We start from the raw sequence: 10512 nt of genomic DNA on the forward strand, positions 1-10512 counted from the left end.
TGCTTAAGATGGCAGGAAATCAAGCAATATATTTTGAAAGAATATCATTCACTTGGTTAAAAGAAAAAAGGCAGCTCTTGAAGGTGTTCAGAAAAATTACTCTAATAAATCCTTCCCCACAAAGTCATAGAAGCTATTTATATTGTGCTCCTCCATTTCTTAATTAAATATTTTAAAGGCAAGTCATAAAGCACTTGTGTCTCACATATACTAAATATGTAGTCAAGTGATGTTTGGCAAGTACTACACTAAATGAGCAATTTAAAAACAGAAGATATTTTACTCACAAATGGTCATAGATATTCAGTATAAATATAAATATACAAACAAAAGCCTACAAGTATTGTACTCCTGTCACAAATAATCACAGACTTTAAAATATCAATTTACCTTAATAGTCCAAGCAGCTCATGAAAATTCATTGTCAGGGAGGAACTGAAATGAGTCAGCAGAACAGTGTGTTCTTTGTCTTTTACTTCAATTATCTTTACATAATTCCTAATTTTGTGATGAGACATCTTGGAATATTGATTACTTTCTTAAAAATCTACTGATTGCTTCAGTACATGCCAAAGATTCAGTCAGGTATTTAAGAAGTATACAGGAAAGAGAAGTTGCAGTAAATTCTTTATAAATCTTAACTTGCAAATAGAATTATTTACTATGGAATAAGTAATCTTCACTTTTTGGGAATCTGACAGTTTTCGAAGCAGTAACACTCTCAAGACGCTTCACACTTAAGAAAGAGGACATTTGATCCAGTGTTGACAGCTGTAACTCCATGGATTCAGAGCGACTGTACTTTCTCTGAACCCACCTTTGGGCATAGTGGTACAGGGGTTACACTGCCACAACTAAAAATGGTGTGCCTCATGATGACATTTTTTTTTTGACATTTTAAATTACATCAGTAGCCTCCCAAAAATGTACAGTTTCCCTCTCAGGAGTTTCTGTCTTTCCATCATAAGATCATTGATTTACAGATTGGTTGCCTAAGAATATATGTACATTGACCCCCAAAAACCAGAGATTGGAAGGAGCATAAAGCAAGTTTACTTAGTTATGAGGATGGAGTCTTGTGGCCTCTGAATTTCAGCATGACTCCTCACTGCCATGGCCATATTATTCATTTACTCTACCTTTCTTTCTGTGGTGATGGATGATTCCATCTAGTTTATATGTATTCTGGTTTCACCGACCATTGCTTAGAATTAAGGGACTGTTGCTATCATGGCTCCCACACAGGTAAAGGGCTAAAGGGTTAGTATTGCCTCAACCTCCCAGTAAAGGACTAAATGTTTCCCTCCTTGAATGATAGTCATGGTGACTTCCCTTGGCCTTATGAATACAGACATGAAAGTCCAAAAGAAAATATTAGCAAATCAAATCCAACAATATGTATAAACAGTTAATGTACAACAGCAACTATTTATATTGTGCTCTTCCATTTCTTAATTAAATATTTTAATTTAAGTCTTCGGTATTTAACCAAGAGAATGAAAACATATATCCATAAAAGACATATATGAACATTAATAACAGCCCAAACTGGAAAGAGCCCAAATGTCCACCCACAGGTGAATAAACATTGTACATTTATACAATGCAAAGGCACTCAGTAAAAAAGGAACAAATTATACTGATAAACAAAAATAACATGGATGAATTTCACAAACATTACACTGGGTGAAAGTGGCCAAGGTGAAGGTACATACTCTACGATTCTACTTATTTGAATTTCCAGAATAAGTTAAAAATCATCTATAGTGATTTAAAAAAATCAGGCCAGTGTTTCATTGAGGTGAGGGCTACAGGAAAGTTTAATTAATTGGGGATACTACAACAAAAACACCATAGACTGGGTGACTTAAATAGTAAACACTGATTTCTCACAGTTCTGGAGGCTGGACATCCAAGATCAAAGTTCTGGTCAATTTAGTATCTGGTGAGAGCCTGCTTCCTGGTTCATAAATTTGGGTTAAGTTGTAAAATATTTGTCGTGCTATAACCTGCTGCCCCACCCTTCTCAACAATTATTTCTTATCGTCACAAGGGTTCCCAAGAGTAAAGAGGGATTCTGTAACTCGAAGGGAAATGGGGTACTAATCAAACAAAAACAACACTTTTCTATTTGGCTTTTCTAAAAGATTGGTACTTTGCTAAATTACCCTTTGATATCAAATTTAAGTGTTTCCTGATATGACATTCAAATCCTAGTTCTGAACATTAAAATTCTCTCTCCCTTATTTATAGAAAGCATGCTTCTGATAGATATAAATATTAAAATGACTTTATTTTTACTGAGTTGCAGTTGCTTTATCTCATTTATTGGATCTGTAATCAGGTCCAGGTTACGAGTATTAAACTGTATTCTTTCTTTCCTCCTTTCTTGTTTTCATAAGAAAATTTCCCTAGATTCATAACATGATACAATTTTTACAAGTTATCCCAAAATTTATGTCTAAAAAAAAATATGTCCTCTCATTCCTTGTTTCTATCAAGGTTTTAAGTGGCAAACAACAAAATCTACCTTGGCTGGGTTAAGAGGAACAAGAATTAATTAAAGGCTAGTAAGTAGTTCACAGAAGCTGAGAGGGCTTGAGACCAGGCTTGGATGCTGAGCAGCCAGGAACAATGTCCAATACCCTGCAGAAGACACTACAGCTCAAACACCCCTGCTGTCACTGGTCAGCCCCTCCACCATCACTTGCACAGATGGGACCCAGCTCATGCTGCGTGATACTCAGGAGTGGATGCCAGAAACTCTGGCAGTAATGACCCTGAAGAGCCCAACGTGTTTGTTGCCACGATTGCCAAATAACACATTCCGCATGCCTCCTTTCTCCCATTGCTCACCTCCCAATCAAAGTCACCGGCAAATGCCTCTGATTGGTGGAATCCAGGCCACACACCTGTACCATTGCTGCAAGGGAATCTGGGAAAGTCAGCTTTCAGCTTCAACCTGGGGAAGGGGGACTCATAAAACAGGATGTTTGCGAACATTAGAAGAGTGTTCAAATGGTGCTGGGCAATCAGAAATGCCCACGATGACAAATGTCCACAATAAGCCCTAAAGGAGAGATTTCTCCGTTAGTGAGTGCTTCCTCCATCTTACAGTTCCAATAAATACTCATCAACTGAAATATGGAAGTGACGACACCTGACAAGTATTACACAGTGTACTACTTCATAGAAGAATATGGTACTGATCCCAGAATAATGCAATTGTCCCTTATTTCACCATATCTCAAATTCAGTGGGACTTCAGCTGGATCCCAACTTGGAGGCAATAATGATATCTGTAGGCATGGAAAAAAAATTTGAACAAATCATTCACTTGCTCGAAAATTCAACCATTTTTACTCAAAAAATACTGCATATTGAGAAGAAGATTAATCTCTTATTTGATAGATAAGATGCTCTGACCACTTGAATTCCAAATAATAATTGTGCTTTTTATAGCTATTCTCATATTTACAAAATAATATAATAACATTAACTTTCAATATGATCACTTCTATTCCTTTATATAAATGCAAAGATTGACCCTTGTCTGCCCAGATACATATTTCTGTGTGTACCTGTTGACAACATAAATAACAAAACTTTTTTTCACTTTCCCCTATCAGCAGCAGTGATAGAAATCATAGCAGTCTTGGGATGTCTGATTAAAGTACAGAAAATTAAGTTCATTTATCCCTTTTGTAGTAAATTATTTTCTAAATGTTTTCTTTGCAGAATCGCTGCATTGTTTTTCCTCACGTACCTTGCCTGGATGGTCACGCTCGATGTGTGTCACACTGCCCCCTGGTGTGGCTGAAAGAATCTTCCTTCCATTCTGTGGAAGCTACCAGAGCAGGGAATGCATGCAGACCCTGTATTGCTGACTCATGCCGCAGGCTGAGCTTTGTTCTGAAGGGATTTGCAGGCCTACGGAAGTGAAGAGAGGTTTGGATCAACAGCAAACACAAATTATTGTATAGAGGACTAGGAAAACCATAATTATTGTATAGAGGACTGGGAAAACCATAATTATTGTATAGAGGACTGGGAAAACATTTTTAACTCAGCAAATGTTTATCTAGGGCCCACTGCACATAGGTCTGTGCTTCGTCCCACAGGTAACACAAAACAGAAGAAGTCACAATCCCTGCCCCAGAGGACCTAGCAATATGTGGCGTATACACAGCACAATACAATGTGAGTTAAGCAGATGGAGTGCATGAGGTGGGAAGAGATCAAAAGAAGTAGTATTACAACAAAAAAACAAAAACAGAAACAAAAATAGGCTTTTTAGGGGAAGCAGTATTTGAGATAGGCCTTGAATAAGATTTGGGATTTTATGGGCAGCAATGGGGAACTCAGGAGGAAGAGGAAAAATCCATGCCAAAAATAACAAAATAATAAATTCAAACCTCTAATTTAAAAAAAGAGTCTTGGGGCGCCTGGGCGGCTCAGCTGGTTAAACACCAACTCTTGGTTTCAGCTCAGGTCATGATCTCAAGGTTGTGACATCAAGCCCCATGATGCCCACCCTTGGTGCAGAGGGTACTTGAGATTCTCTGTCTCTGCCCCTTCCCTCACCTCTCTCACTCGCACACTCTCTCTCTCTCAAATAAATAAATAAATAAAATCTGAAAAAAAAAAGAGTATTTTTATCTTATTATTTTTCATCAGCAAAGTGTAGAAGAGAAACTTTACAGTTTCCACAGTCACCTATGATTAGAATTTTATTATCAGAAGGGAAAGGTATTTAATTAGCAATACAATTGAATTTTCTTTCCTTGAAAAGTAATTTCTAAATGACAGTGTTGGATAGCAATATTTTCATTAACTTTTCTTCAAACCCTTTTTGCCTCAAAAAAAAAAAAGATAAAAACACTCCCATATAGATTTTCCATAATTTTATTGACAGGATTATTTATAATTTAAAATAATTTAGATTATATATTCATATTATATTAACATATGTTACATATTCACTAACCATAAGTGAATTAATATCTGTTCACTTTTACAGCACTTTTTAAAGAAATTTGGGTAATCTATGTGACTTGATTCTTAGAAATTCAGCAAATGGACTATATCCCCTCATTTATTCTCATGGTAAACTTAATGTTTTTATACTGTGTATGTTTTTGTCAATATCTTCAATTGTAATTTCAATTATTTGAATCATAGTCTAGATAGGGTTATTATGGTATTTTGCAATCTTATTTAAATTTGATTTTACAGAAGAGCATGTTTTAGCATATGTTTTTCTTGGAATTCTGTGTGTTTAATACACTTGATGAGTATACAATGTCACAGAAAATAAACCAATGACTTCTAAATTTTCATTAAGATAGTTTCAAGTACCTGCCCATTCATCTTGGGAAAATAATGATCCATGTAAGTTGAATGATAACCAACATAAAGTTCTTTTTAAATATAAAATTCTATCAACCCATAACTTTAAAAAAAACTTTTTTTTTGTAGTAACAGAATCTACATATTTTTTAAGGGGTTTATGATAGAGCTTGCTTATATAGTGTAAAGATTATGTATCTTATATATCTTAGTGGATAAAGAGGACACTCGAAGATTGCAAAGTCTCCCTTTTTAAAGTCATTCCCTCCTGGTGTTTCTAGAAGATAAATAACTTTTAATTGACTTGGTTTTATATACATGCTTTTTTCTTATTAATAAAAATTCTAAAGGGCAAATAACATTCTAAAAAATAATTCTTATACTTTGCAGGTAAATATATAATACAGTATTGTACTTATAATAATGGTTAATATTATATCACAATTCCACATATATTATCCAACTATCGTGAATGTATTTCTGTTCTAATGATTTAATTATGCAGAATTTTGTAACAACTAAGAACAAAATATGTGAAATGGCCTCACACATTGCTTGATACATCACTCAAGTACTTTTTGGAGTTGAGCACCCCAAAATGTAGGAATATGCCCTTTCCCCCAGAGCGGAAATCACATCAGTTATTAATATGGCATTTTACTCTTTTGTAGGAAGAAGCTCAGCTCAAATTTAAACTGTTCATCCAAGATTCACACACGTGTGACTAGAGGAGCTGTGACTATTATCTATAGTGTGACAGTGTTGTGTACTTCAGTCAGCTATGTGTACTCTACATCTTTTGACTCAGGGAATCCTCACGAGAACCTCTAGAGCTAAGTAATATTATTGCCCAATGATTTTGCAGTTAAGACAAGTGACATGCACAGAGGTTAAGTAACTTGCCCAAGGTCACACAGCTAGTAAGGGGCAAAGGTAAGGTTCAAACCTAGGAAACCTCTCTTTGGGGTCTGTGAGTTTCACCATTACTCTATAATAACAAGAGTCTGTTTCTAGAAAGGTCTTTAAAGGAGTATTAAGGAAGTCCAGGCACAGAAGGACTTGCCAAGGACAAAGGGCCAATCTAAAAAAAAGAAAGGAATTTTGAGTGTTGCTTCTACTATACTCTGTGTGTGACCTGAAACAGGTTCTGGGAACTGAAGCCCTAAATGAGAACAAATTTAGGGAGACAAGAATTAATCAGGGTGACATTAGCTACTGCATGCATAGGCCTCAAATTTTTAGTAGTTTAGAATAGTAGAAATGTCTTTTTTTAATTGTGGTAAACTATTCTTAACAATTTATCATTTTAATCATTTTTAGGTGTACAGAAAATGTATTTTTTACTCATAGAACAGTCCTGGTTCCTTCCATCCTATATTCTGACATTCCCTGAGGTCTTAGAGCTAACTGAGGGGGAAAGAAAGGAAAAGGAAGGTATACCTACTTCTTAAATCCTTGGCCTGGAAATGATACACATCAGCTCTGTGAAACTGTGCTTGTGAAATTGTGGTGAACTAGTTCCAGAATTCTACTGAATGCACGGGAGGGGTGGGGGACTCAGAAATTTTTTTTAATGCTCGGGCAGCTACTTCTTGGTACTAATTCTACATAATGGAATTCTGGTAGACAGCTGGCCATCTCTGCCAAAAGCTCCTTTGCTAAATTCTTTCTAGTCACTGACAACACTAGAAGCACTAGTTTGGAACCCAGGAAAAATACATAAGACAAAAGATAAAAGGATCCTTCCCACATTCGTAGAGAACTGATTGGTGCTGTGAAGTCTTTATCAAGTCAGGGCCGCTATCAGTGTCCATATCAACAGGGCAGAACACTTAGCAACTTTGCCAACAACAGGTGTCAATACAGTCAGCAGAGACATTAGCACCTCTGACACAGCAGGACGGCCAGCAACAGTGGCTCTGGCAGATGACCGAGAGAGCAGAGCCACCTTTGGTGGGTGCGGAAGGTGAAGGCACTATGGGCAGGCATCAGCAGTGTCTCTGGGGCTATCAGAGGTCCCAGCAGTAGGTCGCTTGGTGAAGGGGGAATTCCTGGGTACCTGAGAAGATATTCTGTGATTGTGTGTGAACTATCACCATCTGAGTGATGAGATAGTACATGGGAAGAATCCAGACTTACAGATCGGGGAGCCAAAGCTGCGGGACGGGTTCCCTGGAAGCCACTTCACATCTTCAATGACGGCAGCTTGAGGCAGGGAACAGATAACTCCTAAAAGCTATTGGATGCGGCACAAATTGGCTTTCAGGATCAGACACCCTCTGCAAAGAGGATGAATTAGGACCTGGGGCTTGCTACAGGAGAAGGTAAAAAGCTGATGGTTAGCGAGTGGATTTGCAGGGGTGTGAATGTGTTGCAAGCAACTGAAAAGAATAGAGGGAACTGGGGTGAAGAGAGGAGACTTCCAAGCCCCAGGACCCTGGAAGTGTCCAAAGTGTACAGCTGTCAGAACACGGCTCTATAGTCTTCAGTCTGGAAAGGTATCTTCAGGACTTAGGAAAGAAATGGACTTCAGTGTCCAAAGCACCAGAATGGAAGCTTGGCAGGTCCTGAGCAAAGCCTTAGAGATAGATGTCTGATTGTGACCGGGTGGAGAAGGCTGAAGCTTGGAGCCAGATAGAATGCTGCTCACAATCCAGAGGAGGACCTGGATTGACTTAGGGCAAAGTGTGGCCCCAGGAAAAGAGCATCAGTATTACCTGGGGACATGTTTGAATGAAAACTCTTGGGTTCCACCTCAAAAGTACTTAATCAGAAACCCCGAGGGTGGAGCCCAGCAACCTGTGTTTTTAGTAAACCATTCGGGTGATTTTGATGCAGGCTAGGGACTCAGAAGACCCAAGGGATTGGAGGGGGATAGATAATGGGGATAGATAATATCAGACTGAAGACAGACCCTGAGTAGTAAGCAACATGATGGAGGCTATGATCTGGGAATCCCAGTCTCCTTTCACCAATCTTCCAACAGACTTGGAAATGGGAGACCCATTAAGATGCAGACACAGACTGTATAAAGTGAGACCAACATTTCAACTTATGCCATAAACTTGTGTGAGATCGGCAGGCACAGATGCTCACAAGGGGCTGGGAGCATGGCAGCCCCAGGTGATACCTTAGGGTGGGAAACATAGATGGGTTTCACAGGAACCTTGCATGTCTACGCATCTCCTACCATCACCCCATCAATTCCCCGTGTTCCATATGCTTTCACTAGCCCCCTCTGGGTGCACCACATAACCCCACTCCCATAACCATGTTGCTCTTTGTCCTTTTCATCAGCATTCAAGATAAACACACAATAAAAATTTTTTCATTCACTGCTATTTCTCCTCCTTATCAAACTCACTAGTATGGCAACAGTATTATTTTCTACTTTATGTTATTGCATGTAAATGACGTTTTAGCCCCATCATAGAATCATAACTGAGCTGATCTTGGAGCTACAATATTTTCATTTTTCTGTAGAAAAATGCATTTCAACCTACAAACAACACATTTACAACTGAACTTTGGAACGTGTTCATAGATGGGAGGCAAAATGATTGGCATGACCCCTCACAAACTGAAACAGAAAAAAATATACAAATGATATCTATCCTATCAAGGAGATGAAACAAGTTCTATCACAATATTCCAAATCTGCTTTCAAATGCTGGATCTAGTTTCTCTTCCCTTCCCTCCACTGAAAAAAGAGGGAAGAAAAAAAAGAAAGGAAGGAAGGGCTGGGAGGGGGGGCATAATTAAGAATTGCACAGGTTCTTTTCTTTTTTCTGATACATGGATAAGCTTTTATTTACCTAAAGGGAAAGCCAATGTTCACTAAATCTGTCTAACCTATATTTCCAATAGTGAAGGTGCTTAATTTACTATTTACCTTTAAAAGGCTTCAAATAAAATATAGCTAGGAGAATACACAAAGAATTCAGATTATAAACCTCTCCAGGTAATTCATGGTCATAATAACATTGGGACTGCAGTTTAAAAAAGCAATTTTCCATAGTTTACTTGGAAGTACAGATAAACAGTACCAAATCTATATATTAAGTTATAATAGGCAATTGTAAGCAAACAGTATCAAACTGCATAACTTTTTTTAAAAAACTTTTATTTTAAGTAGGCCCCACACCCAACATGGGGATTGAACTCATGACTCTGAGATCAAGAGTCATATTCTCTACCAACTGAGCCCGCCAGGCATCCCTCAAACTGTATAACTTTTAAAAATTAACCTGAAGCTGTAATGAACTATATGGAAATTGATATTATTTTTCAAGTTCTCCCAAAATCTCTACAAAGTCAGTGATGTACCATTCCGAGTTGTTTTTTACTTGTTGTCTGATCACATTTCCTCCAAATCCAATGGAAACATCAGCAGGAGGACAGGCTTCCATGTCTATGGCTCCATGACTATGGCTCCATGACTAATCATGACTATTGACTTAAAATGAAATTTTTCCTTCACAAGTTTAAGAACTTTTCCTTTCCCACCAGATTTGGCTGTTGGCTGCATTTCATCAACACTTGCATATTCGCATCGAAGTAGAATTTCAGCTACTGGCAAATATGTTGGTTGATGGGATACTGAGCTTTGAAGCAACATGCTCTACAATGCCCCTAAGGTCACCGGGTAAGAGGGAAACCTGAACATTTCGCTCTTGCAGGCGGCTTACTATCTCCCTTATGCCCCGGTCAGGTGTAGGGGGTGCTCTACTATGAGCCTTCACATCTGCTCCCTGGAGGGCTAGATGAGAGCTAAGTGTGCTGTGAGGGCAGCCATGAAAGGCACTGCCCCACCCACGGCTCGCTGTGTCAGTTCTGACAGAGCATCCTCAACTCCACAGAATTTGGCTAGCTTACCAATTTCATCGTCTCTGATGATTGCGCTACCCACATCAAAGCGTACTGCACAGCTGAACAGAAAAGCTTCCGCAACTCTGAATGGGAGACCATTCTTGAAAGAATTTTCCTCGTTTCTCCAGGGCTGGGTTTCTAGGAAATGACACTCTTCTCTTCCTGCTTCTATCCTGAATAAAAATGCAGCATCAAGTTCTGACTACAAACTTCTTTATGAGAGATCTTGTGAGTTCTGCAACAGCTGGAGCCTTCGTGCTGCCACTGCCAACTCCCGCCCCCCAGGCTCTTGCA

The 10512-nt window shown here is 38.4% G+C and overlaps 1 pseudogene; it reads right to left on the reverse strand.

Annotated features, from left to right (window-relative positions):
• Nucleotides 1-9629: 9629 nt before the first annotated feature.
• Nucleotides 9630-10329, reverse strand: LOC123800264 (phosphoserine phosphatase pseudogene; annotated as a pseudogene).
• Between the last annotated feature and the right edge of the window lie 183 nt (nt 10330-10512).

The sequence above is a fragment of the Ursus americanus genome, chromosome 5 (assembly GCF_024610735.1).
Source record: "Ursus americanus isolate L20-20 chromosome 5, mUrsAme1.1.p, whole genome shotgun sequence".
Taxonomy (NCBI): domain Eukaryota; kingdom Metazoa; phylum Chordata; class Mammalia; order Carnivora; family Ursidae; genus Ursus; species Ursus americanus.